This window comes from Sinohyriopsis cumingii, chromosome 12 (genome assembly GCF_028554795.1).
Source record: "Sinohyriopsis cumingii isolate HCF-2022 chromosome 12, ASM2855479v2, whole genome shotgun sequence".
NCBI classification, from domain to species: domain Eukaryota; kingdom Metazoa; phylum Mollusca; class Bivalvia; order Unionida; family Unionidae; genus Sinohyriopsis; species Sinohyriopsis cumingii.
Window position 1 is genome coordinate 78,794,927 of NC_142972.1, and position 21,741 is coordinate 78,816,667.

The following is a 21,741-nucleotide window of genomic DNA, read 5'->3' on the forward strand; positions in this document are numbered from 1 at the left end:
AACCAAAGGGAAGAGTAGTTGGCCAAGAAATTTGGGTCAGTCAGATGCTTTCTGTTGAATTTTCTTCTACTTTTGTTGACTGCTATGAAAACTGTTTCAAGATTTCTCGTCTTTATCCATTTTTATGCACAGAAGTATCATTTGTCCAATACTGAAAGGTCCCTGCACCAGGATGCTCTGTGGCAATGTTGGACATTTGACCATCCATTCAGAAAGAGTAAAGACAGATTTTCTGACTGCTGTGTTGGTCATAAATGGATGTTCAATCAGTACTACTTTCATCTAGGACCAACTAGAACAGGGGTCGGCAACATACGGCAGGCATGCCTCAAGGTGGCACATCAAGAGGTTTTGTGTGGCATGCAAAGGGCAGCCAAAAGTCTCAATTTTAACAGTGTTACTCTCTTATTGGTGGCAAATGCTCATTCATTTTGTAATTAATCCAGCAAATGGTAGCATGTTATGTAAAATTGGTTGCTGACCCCTGAACCAGAATACGGGTTGAGTTTGTGTACTTAGTTTCCGAGCAATCCTTCAAGTAGCTTAGGAGGAAAAGCTACAACAAACTTGTGCTAAAGAAGACTGATAAACAAAATACATGATGCCTGACAAAAGACCATCCTATGACCAGTCAAGAGCTTTAAAAAAAATTGAGATACTATTTACTGGTATTTAAAATATAACTGAATATCTTGTTTCATGAAAACAAACATGTAATGCAGTAAATGTCCAAAACGTTTCTGACAGTATTTGAATATTTGTAACATGTAAACACTAAAGTGTGTGTGTGTGTGTGTGTGTGTGTGTAAGATTTCGATTTTTAATGCAGCTTTTTAAAAAATTCAGTCATATTGCTATGATGTCTGCGGTGTGGCAGGTTATAGTAATGTCCAGCACTGAAGCATCATGCTACAGACATATAGCATGATGTCCCACCCAGTCACGTTATCCTGACACCAGGCAGACCAGTCCTAACACAGACCACTTAATGCTAAGTGCCAAGCAAGGTAGCTGTTAGTACCATGTTATAAGTCATTGGTATGACTTGGCCAGGGTTCAAACCCATGACCTTTCATATCCATGGCAGACACTCTAACCATTAGGCCACTGGAATGGTCATGACAGTTAATGAAAATAAGACTTAATTTCTGCTATAAAAAATATAACCATGCACAGAATAATAAGCTTCGCCCTCCCCCCCAAAAAGCTGAAATTGAAGAGCTGGAAAATCTATATACAGACATATTTGACAACCCAAGCCATGATTTTGCAGACTTATAAATATTTTTTAGAGCAGAAAAAGAAATGCTGATGGCAGAAATATCATTTTTGTTTATAGTAAACTATTCTGTTATGTAAGCAGATAAGTTGAAAACTCAAATATTATGCTGAGACGGTGTAGATCAATTTTTTTTTCTTGCAGAAAGGGTGAAAAATAGCCTCCTATTTGCTTAAATGAAACTACCACTGTCAAAAGAGTTATATAAAAAATGAAAATATCAAGGAAAATAGTAGTTAGTGCACAGAAATTTGGAATAAAATAATTCTAAAATTTAAATAAGAAATTATATATTTTTTAAAATATTCTTTAACAAAAATATTTTCCCAATAAATATCACAAGTTATTAACCAATGAAAATGTCCAGTAAATACACATGCCTACTTATGGCAATACTAAAACTTAAGTGCTTACTAAGTGACAAATGTGAATCGATTTTGACAATGGCCTCCTTTTAACACAATGACTAAGCTAATTTACATATTGTCTCCGGCTAATTACAATATATTATAGGTGTCAGCTAATTACAATATTTTACAGGTGTCAGCTAATTACAATACATTACAGGTGTCAGCTAATTATAATATTTTACAGGTGTCAGCTAATTACAATACATTACAAGGTGCCAACATTACAGTAACATCTAAGTGCTGGGTTAGCCCAATTTCTTGTTCTTCAAAATTTGCAGCGATATATATGAAAATAAGTTGCAAGTTCTAATATAATGAACAATTTGTGTGGTTTTTGCAATTTCTTTCCATCTTTATAATAAAAAAATGCACATATCAAGGACACGCATTACTGCCAAATGCCAGCTGTTTTTATCAGTACGAACAAGATGGAGTTGTACTGCTGCATGCTATTGACTAAAAAGCATTATGGTAATTTTTTTAAATCACAGTCTTGATGAATCAACCAGTGCAAACACATTGATATGTTAATTTGGCTTCCATGAACTATGAATGTAGTGCTAGCAATGCAGTTTTATTTCATTTGTATTTGCTAAAAAGAGATGCATGCATTCTGATACTGAGCGGAAGACAACTCCAACTTACTCATGCACAAATTTATGAGCGTGTGTGTGTGTGTGTGTGATTAGGATTTTTAATGCAGCTTTAACAATTTATCAGTCATATTGCTATGATGTCTGCAGTGTGGCAGTTTATAGTGATGTCTAGCACTGGGGCATCATGCTGCAGACATGTAGCATGATGTCTCACCCAGTCACATTATCCTGACACCAGGCCGACCAGACATAACACTAACCTCTTAATGCTGAGCACCTAGCAAGGCAGCTGTTAGTACCATTTTTGTAAGTCTTTGGTATGACTCTGCCAGGGTTCAAACCCACAACCTCCTGCTTCCGAGATGGGCATTCTAACCACTAGGCCACCAGAGCGGTCCAAATTTATGAGTACTACATTTCAACTTGATTTATATTAAAAGTTTAATGGACTCCTTAAGAACTAATAATGAAATATATTAAAATCCATTATAATATATTTGAGATGTCAAAGGAGATCATAGTTCTCAGGCATCAATGCAAGTTGCTAACTAAGTTGCCCTGTCCCAACAATTGTCAGAGTTATCCAAAACTTTTGTCTCAGTATCAGAAGCCATTCCTTATGCTGTGGTAGATTATTATGGACTAAGTTGTGCTTGCAAGGAAAAGGATTATAACGTTGTTGTGGAATCTCCTGGAAAGGTATTTCTGAGATATAGCAAATATTGTCTCATTAGTTCAGCCTGGAGCTTGATAAGACCGGAACATTTGTGCCTATCATCAACTCATCAATACTGGAATGTGGCACTTTGGCCCTTGTGTATTGAACATCCATAAGCACATGACAACTGTGAAATTGAATAGACCACATTCCTCATCACAACAAGACTGAATCGCCTAAAACAGTCCAATACATGATAGGAAACCTGCCCAACAATACTAAACAAAGCTAACATCAATGGATTTATGTTATCATCATATAAGCTTCATATCAAATGCCATATATACTCAACTGCTAACTGCACAGACCCAGATCTGCCATCCAATATTGCACAGGCAGGTCTGGGTCTGGGCAGTTTGTTAGGAGTAATCAGTAGAACAAATAACATAGTCCCTAACCTGCGGACGCATTTTTAAACAGCATATCACGATCTTTTTTTTTCACAATTTGACTTGACTCATAAGCAAGTATATGAATTATGATTCAATGCCTCTGGAAGTTAATGAGCAGTACCTTGAGAAACTCCGAAGTGAAAAAAAACTCAAATTCTAATGCAAAAGGTGAAAATTCGATTTGATTTAGGTTTCCTTGACATTCAGCAATGTATGCATCATTTCTGATTTTAATCACTTTAGCCATTCAATTTTAATTAAGTGGGGAAAGAAAAACAGTATCAGATGAGAAGTATGGACATAGGCAACATTAATTGGTATTTCTCACATAACAAACACAGGTGGTGTAGCATTTAAAATCCAGATCTGATAAGCAGAGGTTATCACTAAAGAAAACACATTCATAGATAAAAGTTCTACATAAATTTTTTCAGAAGCTGCTGATTAACCATGCAGGGTCTATTCAAGAACACACAATAATGGGGTTTATTCAAATTTCCCAAGGATCCCTGTACAGAAATTTCTCATGGATTCCGTATGGAATACTCCAGGAATCCGTATGGAAGAGATAATGGACTGAAAATTATGGAATCAGACAATTTATTCTATATCAATTCCACAAGTACTGCACTGCAAGTGAAAATTCCAACTTTAATCCATAAGCACTTTTTTCCATATGGAAAGCAGGCTCATGTAATATAGCATCATGGAAAATACTCTCTCTCTCTGAAGAATTAATAACATAATCTGTCTGATTCAAATGGAAATATTGGTGGGTGTTTGAGTACATGTATGTCAGTGTAGCTGATGTGAAAGGATGAATATATACTCATATAAATTTGAAGAAACACATGTATGTCAGTTTTCTTTAATTTATTTCCATAGACGTTTAAAAACAGACAAAGACATGACCAAAAAAGTAGAGAAAATGTAAACATAATCAGAAAATTAATATCTGGTAGTACAAGCACAGATGAATCTTTGGACTCAAATTTGGCGCAATGTGGTTTTTGGGCTTGATCTGATGTTTATTCTGAAAAGTAATTTTTTGGCTTCCTATTAAAATATGCTCTACAAAAATCATACCCTAGTGAAAATGTGACTGAAATTTCAGCAAAATCACTGAACATTTCTTGACATTCACTCAAATGTCCTGTTTCACTAAAAATTATGGTATTTTAGGAGATTTTACCAAAATTTCTGAATATATCAGTGAAATTTTGTGATTGAAATTTCACTGACTCTGCCAACATTTCTGAAAATATCAGTGGGAATTTGTGATTGAAATTTCACTGAGAGTTTGTCAAAAATTCTAAAAATATAGTGATATTTTGTGATTATAATATCACTGACATTTCAGTAAATAAAAATATCAATAAGATATAATAAAATTAACTTTTTGTTTCTTGTACAATTTGAATGATTTTCAGCAGCATTTATACTTCCTGTTTCTGATAGCTGTATTTGTATTGTTTATTTTATAACTTCTTTCCACATCTTTCCTTGCTATATTTCTTTATCAAATTTTGTTGTTGTTGTTGTATTTTTGTTCAGCTTATACTAGATTTAACTGCCCTCAAACAAGTTTTCTTGTTTTCTGTTTTAAGTCAGAATTTCACTTTTCTCCTGACCTGAATCTGATTTTGCTCGATATGGACCCCTTTTTAATATCGTCTCCGAAACTTTTTTAAAAATAATGCTCTATCCGGACTCATTCCACAATAAGCTTTCTAATAATTAAAAGTATTTGTTCTGTTTATTATTTAAAGGATGATTGTTGTAAAGAGCTTTCTGATTGGTCAAAATTTTGTACTTGCCCAATGATTCATTGCATAACGGAAACTGATGAGAATGCTAAACATGGCGATTCAAATTTTCGAGCAGGATACGAGTTTGAATAACCATTTGAAAAATGTGCGACAATGAGAACAGCTTGAATGCAAAGTCGATGGGAACATAATTGGTCAGTATGTATGAAAACTGAATGCTAGGACTAGCATTTTGCTTTTTGTGCCATAAAGAGCTTCACAGTAGCGGCTAACATGATAAATAGGACAAGAAACTGAACCAGGATGATTTTGAAGTTATATAACTCAAAACTGATTAACTTCCAGAATGAATTTAAGGAGGACAACATATAGATCACTGGTGGGAATTGTTGCAAAATACCCATGTCTATCAAAGATCATCATATCTTTGTAGAATTTACTTGGCCCACACATAGAATCTTCTTTCAACATCGTGAGGCATTATTGTGTATACTATCAAAATATTCTAGGTGTGTTGGAATTCAGTGTAAAATATAAGTAATTATATCATGATAAACTTTTGTCACGGCTGCTTATGGAACAAGGACTAATTCAAGAGACCATAACAGCATCATAATTTGCACCATAATCAAAAATCTTTTGTGCAAGTGACAAATGGCAGGCTCCTAGCATTTCTTTTTTTCATGTCTCAAAGAGATGCTTTTCTGTAATTTTGCATTATTTTCACAATTGAATTTTTCAGTGCAGATTAATAATTTATATATGTTTATGTGTTCACAGATGCATGTGCATATATTCCAGGCTTGATACTTTGATTTTTTAAATCACTTAATTATTTAGTGTCAAGCCAGATTCTTCACATCATGTTGTATATACTGCATATATTATACATAACAGATAGAAGGCCTCATGGTAGATTAGTTCTGTAATTAAGTTACCTTCTCTAAATAAAATCATTATTATTATTATAATTATTATTAACTCCCATATCTCTTGCCTTGGATGTCATATAATTACAACATCTGTATATTTGTTTTCATGCACACTTAATATCACTTTGGTTAATAAAGTCCTGTTTAATTCATATCCATTATCAATTTGAAACCTTCTAAAATGTCTGAAAAACTACTGAAATTTCAGTAAAATACTAAATAATAATCAAATTTTTGGTGAAATCTCACAAGTTTTAGTCAAATTTTTGGTGAAACCTCACAAATATTTCAGTGAAATTTTAGTGAGATCTCACCACAATTTCACTGAAACTTTTGGTCGAAATATTTGTGAAATCTCACCAAACTTTTCAGTGAAATGAAAAAGACTTAAGTGATGCCATCATGGATTAGGTTTTGTATGCAAGAAAGAAATGAGGACAAGAAAAACCTAAATGTTATTTGATAATGTCTGTCAAAATAATCCATCTTAAAAATTACTGTAAATATTTATCACTGATTCCCAATAATGTCTAAGAATCATTAGGCATTTTAATAGAAATCTGAAGCAGATTTTTTATGGTTTAGGCAGAAAGCGCTTAAAAAACCCATCTGAAATCCGCTTTAAGTATGCCTGGATTTTTTTTTACAGGATGACTATTACCAAATTCCATATGAACTAGTTACAAATTTCATATGGACTATTGCCAAATTCCATATGGAATTTTAATTTTATTCCATATGGACAACCTACATATCTCAGGGATTATATTCCATGAGATTTTCCATACAGGGTACGTAAGGAATCCATAACATTTCCATATGGATACACTGAAATCCATAAGAGTGCTTCAGCTATAGAATAAAAATGTCCATATGGATATTTCTGTAAAAGTACGTATGGATTCCATATCCAATCCCTGTGGAAAATTTTGTACGGGTCATGCCAAAATTAACCAAATGCATAAATATCATGCATCTCCTCACTTAAACATGTCAATTCTAGACCCTGACCAAATGCTGTATTATCAAGTATGAAACACTGTAATGATGTCTCTTCAAAGAATATGACACACACAGTATTGTACGATGATAACAGATCTGGGGGACAAACCAGATACTGTAATATGCTTAAGGTTGTGGGCTGCATGAGCAAGAACAGTACCTTATTACTAATTATGCATATTAATTAAAATGCATATTTTTAAAAAGGACTGATTGCATGGCTGCACAATGTTAACAACTGGGCTGGATGCAGCTATGTGGGTTGAACCCACCTGAAATAGAGTATACACAAACAAATGTTGCTGTTGTTGCTGTAGGGTTTAACACCATTTTTCAGCACAAGACAGGCTATACATGGCAGCCAGTATAAATGGTGGAGGAAGACCCAGGAAAACCCCAAAAAGAACCACTAACCCACGAGAAGCAACTGGCATGCTTTCTCACATACCCACATTGGCCAGACCCGAGGCTTGAACCCACGTGGACAAAGGTGATATGGCAATGATCCATAACAATGAGCTCTTTCGACCACTCAGCCACTCGAGGCCCCAAAAGAAATGTTAAATTACAATGAGGTAGACAGCCAAAGTAATATAACTTTACTCATCCTCTCAATATAAAGCAATATATTTACCCAAATTAAAGACATGCTTAATACCTCTGGCAAGAACCACATCAACGACAGATAATAACTGTAATTAAATGGGTCCCTCTTGCTCCAAATTTAATACAATTTGTATGAGTCATTCATTTTTTATACTTACTGCAGTAAACTTACAAGCAAACTGGGAATAAAAATGAAAAATTCTAGCCAACACAAAAAAAAAAACCAATGACTGACTCTGTGGGGATATATTATGACATAAAATCATTACAGACCTCATAAAACATGGCTCATCCCAAATATATATTGATTACAAAATTGAATATCATAGGTAGCCATATTCCTTTGAAGCAATCAGCATACAATCTAAGATCTTATTGACAATTATGGATACTAGTAATAGTAGGTGAAGGTCATCTGCAAAATCAAAGAATAAATGGCCTGTATGATAAGTACATTTTGTAATCATATGCCAAACTATAATACTCAAAACACAAAAAGCATATGAGATTATTCCAAGTTCAAAGAAGCAAGCATGTTTTAAAGATTTTCATTCATTACTTTGATCTTTTATTTTAAATTTAAAACATGTAAAATAATTTTAGCATCTTAATGTTTTATATTTTATCTTATTATGTTTCATGTTTTCATATAACTGGATAAGCTGATCTTCCAAAATTTTTGTGTAACTGATTTTCACATTTTTCTAACTTACTCATCACTATATATAGCAACTATAACTAATTGTGCTGAAACTCATCACAACAACAAATTAATGCAATGGATGAATTTTGTATTGAAACAGGAATTGAAATTAATCTATAAAAAAATAACTGCCTCTTAAATGGTGGCCTTCTGAGAAATTACAAGTGTTGGTATTATACAGGGTAAACTGATTAAAACTCCAAACCTACAAAATGTATGTCATGTATAAATATATAGGGTTGCTTTTTGCATCAAGACTGAGCTGGGCTAAGACTCAAAATATGTTGGCATCACAAACATTGAAAACAGCATCTAGAATTTTTAGATATCAACACTGCTATGATAAAAACAATCTTATACAGTAGAACCTGTCCTGAAAGACCACCTCTATTGCCAAAAAAATATGGTCTCTAAAGACAAGTGCTCTCTCATAACAGGTCATAATGCTATATAATGAATAAATATGTGCACTGAGAATGTGGTCTCTCAAGACAGGTGGTCTCACATAGCAGTAGTCTTTCAAGACAGGTTTTTAAGTACTATGGTTCAAAAATATGGGGTTATGAATATTCACCATTAATAAAAGCAATTCAGCAAAGATTGTGCTAAAGACATCAAAATGCTGTGAATAATTATGTCAGTCTTGATAAATATCCTTTGAGTACAACTTGTACATTTAGCTGTATAAAGTATTGGACTAAAATTATACATATGCTGACAGGCAGATATCCTTTCCAGTGTTATGTTAAACAAAAAACTGGACAATGCCTGCAAAAGTACATGGATCAGTAAAGTTAAAAATATTTTATTCTTCCACAGTTTTGGTTATGCATGGCTAGCACAAGAAATGGGTGACAGAAACCCTTTTTTAGCTATTTTCAGATAATGTCCATTTGATTCCTCACTTTTAACAGATCTGGTCAAATATAATAGGTGATTCTACAAAATATGTCTGTTATAGTTAGTACAAGTTGTTATTGGAAACAGAGAAATATTTAACATTATATCTACCTTCATTTTCAAAAAGACATTTGCATCTTTTTGATGTTCTACATATGACTGAATGATTGAATGAGGAAGACACTAAAATTGTGAGAGATCAAAGAGTTTGCAAACTACGTCATGAAGACAATATCAAGTGTGTAGAAGATGTGTATCATACTGTACGTATATGTACTTCTTATACGCATGCAATTAAGATGGAAATATGTCAGCGAGATGTATTATATCAACACTTCAATGGAAAAATTTACAAATCTAATATCCACTTAGATAATAAGCATACTGTACATTCTCTAATTAATGCCCCTGGCTGGCATCTCATTTTCCCAACTAAGGCCAGGAGGGACATTTATTTTGAGTACAGTAATGAAAGCTTAGAAGCTGTTCTTTTGATGTACTCTTATAATGATCATAACAAGATGGCCTCATTGGAAATAAAATCCATTTGAAGCAACTGATTAATTTCTTTTGGTTTTTAACTGCTCTGATTTTAAATGAAAATTATTCTGTTTGTAAAAATATATTTCACTAATAATCATCCTTACGCTGAATACTGTACATGCTCACATAACTGCCCCCCCCCAACAGCATAGATCTATCTCCCACAGTTCGTTGCACCACCTGTAAATACTGTACATGCTTACATAACTGCCCCCACCCCCACCCCCTGCAAACAGCATAGATCCATCTCTCACAGTTGGTTGCACTTCTTGTTATGGCTCAGATAATGTCACTGCAATAAACACTGGAAATCTGCCAGAAACTTGCTGAGATTTTTTCTCTCTATTCAACCCATAAAAAAAATTGCTAAAAGTAACCATGTAAGCTGGTATGTCTAGCACTCTCATAGTAAATGTATATATCTTTTATGGAAAATTTATCACCAAAAACAACTTAACATTTCAAAACAAAGTTGACCCTACTGTAAGCAGTGGTCTTATTTATGACATTATCTGGGGAGCAGTCTGAGTGTAGATCCCATCCAACATCCTATGATAAACCAGCAAAATGGAATCTATGCAGTTTGTTCTGCTTATGATTTCAAGCAAACTGAGAACAGCCTGACCTGTCAATTAATAGAGTAGACACTGATCTGTCAATAAAGTAGATCCTGATCTGCCAATAGAAGAAACCTTTCTCTGTTGATAGGGTAGACTCATCTATAAAGAGTACACCCTTATCTGTCAAAAGAGTAGACCCTGATCTGTCAATAAAATAGACCCTTATCTGTCGACAGAGTAAACCCAAATCTATTGAAAGAATACACACATATCTGAATCTCACAGCTGTGTATGCATTAAACAAAGCCAAACAAAACTTCTTCAAAAGAAAACTTGTCTCCCAAAGTGATGTTCTCCACAAGGAAAATCACTGATGTCATCAAGTTCATGGAACAGATTTACCAAATTTGAGAATGTTCTAAATTCTAAAATTCACATAAATTTACAACTGAAATATTTTACATGTTTAATTGTTGCAATTTTCACACCAAGTGAATTTTTTCCCCTAAATAAATAACCGAATTTTGTGATCTGAGCACTAACTCTACCATGGTCATCTATCAACAAGAATAAAGGAGTCCCAGTTCATGCATTATTCATGACAGTATTGTGTCCCAGGATGAAACTTTAGAGTGTTTATTTGCATATTAGGTTTCTTTCAGAAATCCAAATGATCATTAATTGTCATATATCTTCATTATGAAGGAAATACTGCTCTATTTTGCTCACGTTGGAGGAATTTCCAATTCTATAAAGAGACTGATCACATGTAATTTTGTAATTGATATAAATGAATGTTTTTTAAGATGACACCATTGACTGCCATACTGCATCAAGACAAGTTTTGTTTGAGAACCAGCAACATTTTGTAAGATATATTTTTGGTGAACACTCAACATACAAATGAATAAAGTGTCATTATTACATCTACACTGCTTTAAACATCAAATCAAATCTACACTACTTTAAAAATCAAAATCAAATTTACACTACTTTAAACATCAAATCAAATCTACACTACTTTAAACATCAAATCAAATCTACACTACTTTAAACATCAAATCAAATCTACACTAATTTAAGCATCAAATCAAATATACACTACTTTAAACATCAAATCAAATCTACACTACTTTAAAAATCAAATCAAATTTACACTAATTTAAACATCAAATCAAATCTACACTAATTTTAACATCAAAACAAATCAACACTACTCTAAACATCAAATCAAAACTACACTACTTTAAACATCAAATCAAATCTACTCTACTTTAAACATCAAATCAAATCTACTCTACTTTAAACATCAAATCAAATCTACACTACTTTAAACATCAAATCAAATCTACACTACTTTAAACATCAAATCAAATCTACACTAATTTAAACATCAAATCAAATCTACACTACTTTAAACATCAAATCAAATCTACACTAATTGTAACATCAAAACAAATCAACACTACTCTAAACATCAAATCAAATCTACACTACTTTAAACATCAAATCAAATCTACATTACTATAAACATCAAATCAAATCTACACTAATTTAAACATCAAATCAAATCTACACTACTTTAAACATCAAATCAAATCTACATTACTTTAAACATCAAATCAAATCTACTCTACTTTAAACATCAAATCAAATCTACATTACTTTAAACATCAAATCAAATCTACACTACTTTAAACATCAAATCAAATCTACACTACTTTAAACATCAAATCAAATCTACACTACTTTAAACATCAAATCTACATTACTTTAAACATCAAATCAAATCTACACTAATTTAAACATCAAATCAAATCTACACTAATTCAAACATCAAATCAAATCTACACTTCTTGAAACATCAAAATCAAATCTACACTACTTTAAACATCAAAATCAAATCTACACTACTTTAAACATCAAATCAAATCTACACTAATTTTAACATCAAATCAAGACGACAATCAACCAAGAAAGAGCGTTGATCACTAGGTTTTCAATATGGCTACCACTGCTGCATTATTGATATTTTACATTGGCCCATCATAATTTGAGATGTGGTGGTTTGGTGGTTATCATGTAAGATCCATGGTACAAGTTTGAATCCCACCATCCAACAGCCCCGGTCAGTGTGCCCTAATTGTCTTGAGCAGTAAGTAACTACCTCTGTTGGTGTACCCTAAAACACCAAACCAAAACCATTGTAATATAAAACTATACAAGAAGCACTTTTCTACAATAACAAAATAAATTTATGATAGCCATTTAGCTGAAAAATGGGGGAAAGAGTAAAACTAATTTTAATGATTAATACTTACCTGTTGCTACTGCATAGCTGGAACTTTTTCAGGTGGAAAATACCATGACCATATGACAATATTTTGTCCCCTCATTAGGATGAAATGGAAGATTCTAGAACATGAGATAGTCATTGGGCCAACTTGCAGATACCTTGCCTAAATATGCACTGTCTTTCATTCTTTATTGGAATGCAGACTAAACTGTGGGAGAAGAGAAGCTGGCAATAGCAACAGTTAATTATTACATCATTACAATGAGATTTACCCACCAAAATCAACATTTTAATATCAATAAAACAAAACCTGTTTCAAGTCCAAAGCAGACTTTTTCAGCTTGGTTATAAGCTCATGATCCTACAACTGGGCATAATATGAAAACTGAGCAATGACAATCTGACCCAAGGAAAAGATACCTTTGCTTTAGTAAGCCAACAAAAGAAATTTTCATAAAAAGGTGAAAAGGTAGTGTGAGATTATTAAAATGCAGTTTTCTTCACACCCTCCAACCACTAATGAGTTAGAGAGTCCCATGAGATAGCAATGACTTGAACCTCATGAGTTTAATTTCATGAATGGAAGGTCCTGCTCAGGAAGGGACTGATCTGATAAGGTCTCATGATACAAAATGCAATCCACCTCAAATGGTGGAAGCCGAAATAATTACCGAACCCTTAAGGTGGAGGAAAAGATTATCCCTAACCTTTCTTTTCCCTTTAGAATCTGCCTGATAAAAGCATAATGCTTGAACTGGACACAGAAGTCGAACTGGATCATCATAGCACACATATGACCGAGGTTGGGGATCTCAATCAGAAGTGGCGCAATCAAATGAAGCTGGTGTTTGCTAAACACGTGTTTGACAAAGGAGCCTGGCTCTGGTTCATGAAGGACACTTCACCTAATGATTCATCAGGGTTCTAGTTAGAGCAATACAAGACATTGGTATTAAACATTGTTTCTCTTCAGAAGAGAAGAGAGAAAATTCAGTCACTGTGTTCACTGAAGGACTGCTACAACTGATAAGTTTCTACTGCATCAATCCCCAAAGATTTTCCACTTGGAATCATAGATCTTTGACACAGATCATCTCCTGGACTGAATAATGAATGTGGTGACTTGATGAAAATGACTAAGATGAACCAAAGGAAAAACAATGCAGAGAATTTGTGGGCTGTTGTGTGAAAGCAAGAACCATGATCATTGGGGCTAAAGCATTACTAACAAAAGTAAGAAGTGTAGTTCTCTACTTGTAAAGTGCCAGAGGGATGATCTAGCAGGATGGGAAGGCATAAGTGAATGGATGATCACACTTCCGGATTAAATCATTCAATGCCCAAGTATTCTGGATGGTGACTGGAGAACCAGAATATGGGATACTGTTGTTTAACCTTCAAACATGTAAACCAAAGTTGGAACTGGGAATCCACTATAGAAGATTGTCAAGGCTTTTCCAAGGTTTTTCATGGTTCAAAACCATGTTTTCAAGGTGCATTATTATTCTTGAAAATTTGTTTTAAAAACAACACGCAGTCAGGAATATGATGCAGTTGGTCCTATTAATACTATACAGCATACATCTGGGCATTAGAATATGATGCAGTTGGTCCCATTTATACTATACAACATACATCTGGGCATTAGAATATGAAGTAGGTAGCTGGTCCCATTTATACTATAAAGCATACATCTGGACATTAGAATATGATGTCCAGTCACTGAATAGTCATACAAGATCTCCAGCAAGATAGAAAAGGTTGAGCCAAGAACAATGGTCATTGCTCTCTGTGCCTCCAACAGAGATAGGATCTTGGCTCTTTTGTCCCAAGTGGCCCAGAGTGGCAGAGTGGTCTAAAGTGCTCTCCGTTGCGGATCACTGCCATCTCACCTCTGTCTGCATGGGTTCGAGTCTTGGGGTCGGCCGATGTGGGTATGTGAGAAAGTTTACCAGTAGCTTGGTGGTTCTTTCCGGGGTTTTCCTGGGTTCTTCCTCCATCATTAATACTGGCCGCCATGTATAGCCTATCATGTGCTGAAAAATGGCGTTAAACCCAAACAACAACAACAATTATGTCCCAAAAGACAAGGACTAATCTTGTTTGTGAGGAAATTAATCTCCACACACACAGATAAAATCTATAGATGGAGTAAGCTCTGATTTCTCTGGCTTACAGAAAACCCATCCTGGTCACTATGGAGTCTGGACACTATGGACCTACAGCTAGTTAGATCTAGTCTAAGGGACTCTAACCTGCCACTGTGGATCAACCAATTATCAAAAAAAGGAGAATGAGATACCTAGCAACCTTATATGGGCTAAGAACCTCTCTACTGCACCTTTCTGAAGAATGTGGTGCACCTCTTCCTTTAATCATACTAGATTCAAGAAAATGGGAGACCTAATTAGAGAAGGCTGATTCTGAATCTGAAGCAGATATCCACCACTGACTATTATGCCAGACCAAGTCTCTGAAAACATGTCAAGCATGGCACCTACAGGAACCAATGAAAGAGGGACACTTTGCAGGGTAGGGAACAAGTTCCTAGGATATCCACCCTTGTCCTTCCGAAATGGGTTTGTTACTCTGACTGGGGCTGCATTGCTTTACAGGCCTTTACCAATGGACCCAGTGGTCAGTCTTGATGATTTGCTTCTTGGCCAGTTCAGTTGCTGATGCTTCCAATAACCAATGAAAGGCAATGGGCAACAGAGATTCCACCATCAACAGGTTTAACGATGTTGCTGAAAAGTGGTCAGTAGGTGTGGCTAAGGTTGCAAGTGATCTAATCTTTTGTCCTAAAATTTCCAGCGTTTAAACTGGAAGGCAGGCCCAGGTCCCCATGGAAATACCCACCTGAGACAGTTTGGCATTCAAAGTGGGAGGTTTAGTTGGCCAGGAATGGGTATGAACCATATAACTTGATGCAGAGACCAAAGGGTCTCATCATGGTGGGAGAGGGGTCTTCATTCTTCTTTTCCTGACAGACATCCCTTAATGTGGTCAAGCAAATTCCTGGCCCCTACTAAACCTTTGGAAAAGCACCTTAACTGAAACTAAGTATGGAACAAGAGAATTGGTTGAGAGTTAGACCCAGAAAGTTTATCCAGGCTGGACAAAATTTGAGCGTCACCTTAGTCTGAATGCTTGGGGCACAGATCTCTGAGCAAAAAGTGGTAAACCTCATTTACTGCTTGATCAACTAACCAGCTCTCATCCTTTTCTACTGCCTTTACTGCTGAATGGGAGGAGCATGGGACCCAAAGGAAGGGATTGCCTTTTCTGCATAAATCTCATGAAAAACGATGAAGACCGAAAGGACATTTTAACCCATCCTGCTCCTGGGAGTCGGAACAGTGCAACCCAATGACCCTCTGTTATGAGGGAGACTTGGGGTAAGAGAAACCTGAATCCTTACATGGAGCAAATGGACTGTCTCTAGTATAAAACTCAACAGGTGGGGTCCCGCAACACTACACTTGTGGAATATTTGGAGGAGGAAGGCCCATCCCACTTTCTCCTTTTCAACCCAAGGTCATAAGTGGAAGATATAGGTCCACAACCAACTGATCTGACCTCTCTACCATGTGGCCAAGGTCCAGAAGTCCATGGCTGCATGCGCAGAAAGGGCCAATTGCTTGACTGTGGTAGCAGGCCTCACATCTTGTAGGAATTTAGAGGGATTAAAGGTAAAAGAGGGTGTGCCTTGATGTTAATCCCCACTAGAATGGAATTTTTCCACTGAATATGAATCACAAACTGTTTTGAGACCACAGCCTAGAGAGAGGAGGACCAAACTGATCATTATTCCCATACTGAAGGCATTGAAATGACCAGTGACCAGTCAATGACAATGACTAGTGATGCCCAGTACCCCATGCTAGGTGACCAGTCAAAGACCAGTCGGGTGACTAAAATCTGTAAGAAGACTTTCCCCAGATCAGTTAGACATAGATCTGAGCTCTCCCCTTACTGTATGGATTGAACCCATTGCTGACAATCGGCCCCATGTACAAAAAGGATGCTGTTTCATCTTTCCTGGGGGTAGGGGGTGCAACTCACTCTGTCCTTTTGGACAAAAGAGTGTTATGTTCGCTGTAATAACAATGTGAAATATGATGATTTCTTACTGCAACAGACAATAAACAGAATCAATACAAGCCAACATACCAAATTTACTTCAGACAAAACAATAAAACCAACAAATAATACTCTAGATATTTAATACAAATCATGTCACCCAGACTTGTTCAAGAAATGGTGATGACTAATTTAGCACCAAAGTTTATCAAGATTGCTAATAAACATTATAATAAAAAGGGGCAATATCCGATACTAACGACAACTGGATAACCTTATTAACATCTTATAATGGTTATTTTCACAACACGAGTTCCTCTAAGTAAGGAATTGGTATTGTACTGGCTGAAAAAAATCTCCAGTGATTCATGGTAAGACCATTTCTTACATTTTACTGCTGAGTGTTATGTGATAAGATATTATAATGAGCTCCTTCCTATGAAAGACATACTGGATATAAGATCTGGCACCATTTTCATTTAGGACCAAGCAGACATCATTAGAAGTCTTCTGGTGAAAACCATTTGTATATATAAAATCCCTGGGGAGGGGATGACAAGATTTTCAAGATGGCCATTGTAGCAGTCATACAGGATGTTGTTGTTGTTGTTGTTGTTGTTGTAGGGTTTAATGCCACTTTTCAGCTCACGATAGGCTATACATGGCAGCCAGTATTAATAGTGGAGGAAGAACCTGGGAAATCCCTGGAAAGAACCACCGACCCTCGAGAAGCTACTGGCAAACTTTCTCACATACACACATTGGCCGATTCCGAGACTCGAACTCACACAGAGGTGAGATGGCAGTGACCCGTAACGGAGAGCACTTTAGACCACTCGGCCACTCAGGGCCCCACATACAGGATGTACAACTGGCATAGTTTTCATTTAGGGCCAACTAGTTTTCATGTTAAGTCTGCTGGGAAAAACTCCATTTTGATAATGATCATCCATCTGTAAGGAACAGAGATTGCTGCAGTGTTTTGGAGCTTAATGCTGTCTTTAAGCACATAATAGGTTATCAATGGCAGTAAGACACAGGGATAGCATATTTTCAAGATGGCCACCATAGTGGTTACCATACTGGCTGTTAGTCTGCATAATTTTCATTTAGTACCAACTAGACACCATAATGTTCATTTAGGATGAACTAGGCACCATAATTTTCATTTAGGACCAACAATTCACCATAATGTTCATTTAGGATAAACTAGGCACCATCATTTTCATTTAGGACCAACTAGACACAATAATTTTCATTTAGTACCAACTAGACACCATAATGTTCATTTAGGATGAACTAGGCATCATAATTTTCATTTAGGACCAACTAGACACCATAATGTTCATTTAGGATGAACTAGGCATCATTATTTTCATTTAGGACCAACTAAACACCATAATGTTCATTTAGAATGAACTAGGCATCATAATTTTCATTTAGGACCAACTAGACACCATAATGTTCATTTAGGATGAACTAGGCACCATAATTTTAATTTAGGACCAACTAAACACCATAATGTTCATTTAGGATGAACTAGGCATCATAATTTTCATTTAGGACCAACTAGACACCATACTTTTCATTTAGGATGAACTAGGAACCATAATTTTTATTTAGGACCAACTAGGCACCATAATTGTCATTTAGTACCAACTAGACACCATACTTTTCATTTAGGATGAACTAGGCATTATAATTTTCATTTAGGACCAACTAAACACCATAATGTTCATTTAGAATGAACTAGGCATCATAATTTCATTTAGGCCTAACTAGATACCATAATTTTCATTTAGTACCAACTAGACACCATACTTTTCATTTAGGATGAACTAGGCATCATAATTTTCATTTAGGACCAACTAAACACCATAATGTTCATTTAGAATGAACTAGGCATCATAATTTCATTTAGGCCTAACTAGACACCATAATTTTCATTTAGTACCGACTAGACACCATACTTTTCATTTAGGATGAACTAGGCATCATAATTTTCATTTAGGACCAACTAGACACCATAATGTTCATTTAGTACCAACTAGACACCATACTTTTCATTTAGGATGAACTAGGCATGATAATTTTCATTTAGTACCAACTAGACACCATAATTTTCATTTAGGATGAACTATGCACCATAATTTTAATTTAGGACCAACTAAACACCATAATGTTCATTATGGATGAACTAGGCATCATAATTTTCATTCAGGACTAACTAGACACCATACTTTTCATTTAATACCAACTAGTCACCATACTTTTCATTTAGGACGAACTAGGCACCATAATTTTCATTTAGGACCAACCAGACACCACAATTGTCATTTAGTACCAACTAGACACCATACTTTTCATTTAGGATGAACTAGGCATCATAATTTTCATTTAGGACCAACTAGACACCATAATTTTCATTTAGGACCAACTAGACACCATAATTTTCATTTAGGACCAATTAGGCACCAAAATTTTCATTTAGGACCAACTAGACACCAAAATTTTCATTTAGAACCAACTAGACACAATAATTTTCATTTAGGATGAACTAGACACCATAATTTTCATTCACAACCAACTAAACACCATAACAGCTCTTCTGATGAAAATCCAAATGACATATTACTCAAGAGGAATAGCAATGACTAGATTTTCAAGACAACCCCCATTGTGACTATACTGTATGTCAGATTGGTACAGTTTTAATTTACGATCAACAATACATCATAAGACGTTTTCTAGTAAAAACCCAATGCTGAGATTTTGTTCCATTTTGGATGAGTAATGATAACACGATTTTCAAAAGGGTTGAGATGGCGACCATATTTGACATCAGATTGGCCTCATTTCCAGCTAGGACCAACTAGACACAAGAAGCCATAACCAGCCATCTAGAATGATCAAGAACAGGATTTTCCAGATGACCAATGTGGCAGTCATATTAGAGTCCAGACCAGCATCATTTCTTTTATGACCAGCTTGACATCCAAAGAAGTCTTCCAGTGAAAACTCTATGTGACCATTCATTCAGAACAAACAATGAAAACCATGTGCAGTCTGAGAAGAAACCTGACAACATACTTAAAACAAAATCATATTTTCAGATTGATCTTGACCATAGACACAAAAGTGCCAAAATCAATACTGACTTCTGCCTCTACCCATGAATAAGCCAGATCTATATCAGTTTGTTTAAACAAAATGCAACTTGAGTCATTTGTATGCTGCATAATTTGCCTTATCTAAAGATGATACAGAAAGCACTTCACCATGTGGAGATTATACTAATAATCAATGAGATCACTTAACAACTAAAATAGATGTTTTAAAAAAATCAAAACAATTTTGGAACAGGTCAACTGAAGTAGAAATGGTCCATAATACAAATTATCATGATTAGTTAACACATTAACCCGTAGCGATGAGTTAACATGGCAGGAGATAGTAGCCTTCTGCCGAGCTCTGTAGCATCATGGCCATGCACGATACACTAAAATGGGTGGTATAATAGAAAGGTAGACAGATGTAGCTTACAATGATACCAAATAATCTGGAATTTCAAGTTGCACTACAAAATACAGAGGGAAAAACCTCATTTTTTGGACCCGATTTTTTCTACCCAAAATTTGCCCGTGGTCAGAATCCGATTTTGTGTCCAGATTTTAGTCTTTTTGATCTCAGATCTAAGGCAAACCAGTATGAACTGCAAACAGACAGATGAGCCTTTGCAAAGAGTAGGATAAGATCTGCATTTGGAATAAAGAGTGGTCTCGATACAAAAACAATGGCTGCGTTTAGCAAAAAAAAAACAACTTAAAAAATCCAAAGAACTCCAACTTTTCCCTTCTGCTCATGCGCTAGCCAAATAGCCAATGAAAAACGATGTTTCTAACACAACTAGGCAGTATGTTATTGAAAGATCACCTGAGATATGGTGTTTTCGGATCTATTCAGAAACAGCTTTCAAAATGTGTTTCCTACTCGAATTTCAGGCAAAAATGACAAAAACCTCCAGGGGTTAATGTGTTAATACAATTCTATTACAATGGATTCACTGAAGGAGAAATGGTCTATAATACAAATTATCAGACTGATCATATAAATACAAATCTCATATAAATACAAATGAAATATGCAGTATGATTTTGAAAATCAACATGGCCATGCAAAAGATACCACTTTACAATGAAAAGACATGGAACAAACAGGAGTCCCTCAAAGGGACTTGACACATTACTGCCTGAGAAGATTTGAGGAATTCAAGACAAGACTATTTCTTTTCTTTTTCTTACTCCTGAGTGATTAACCATCTCTGATATTCCAAAGCCACAGGATTTTCATATCTATCTTCATAGGCTGGCCTATCTGACCTAAGATCAGCACCACTGTCATTAAGTAGAAGCTTGGCAGCATTTGAACATTTTGGTTGAAAACCCCATGCCAATATGATCTTCCATTCATCCGAAGTGGTGATAACATTTTCAAGGCGCTATCTTGACAGCCATATTTGATACAAGATTGGCTCAAGCTGAATTCAGGACCAACTAGATAAGACAAGATTTGTGACGAAATTGGTGCCAATATGACCTGTGGAGGAGAAGACATAACATGATTTTCAAGATGGCCACCATGGTGACCATATAGGATTTAAAATCGGTATCATTTTGATTCAGGACCAATTTGATACAATAAGATGCATTGTTGTGAAAATGCCATTTCAACATGACTTTCCATTTAGGAGGAGTTGCAGTAACAAGATAATTAAAATGGTGGCCATACTGGATGTCAGATTAACACCATTTCCATCTAAGTTTAACTAGACATCATTATATTCTTCTGTAGAAAATCCATTATGACTTTTCATCTAGGAATAGTTGAAAGATTATTAAAATGGCTAATGTAGTGGCCATTTTGAATTGTTTGAACAACACAATTTATCATTT

The 21,741-nt window shown here is 35.3% G+C and overlaps 1 protein-coding gene across 1 annotated transcript in view; it reads right to left on the reverse strand.

Annotated features, from left to right (window-relative positions):
* Window positions 1-21,741, reverse strand: part of LOC149786798 (tubby-related protein 4-like) — a 341,424-nt gene that overhangs the window by 103,521 nt on the left and 216,162 nt on the right. The window lies entirely within an intron of this gene.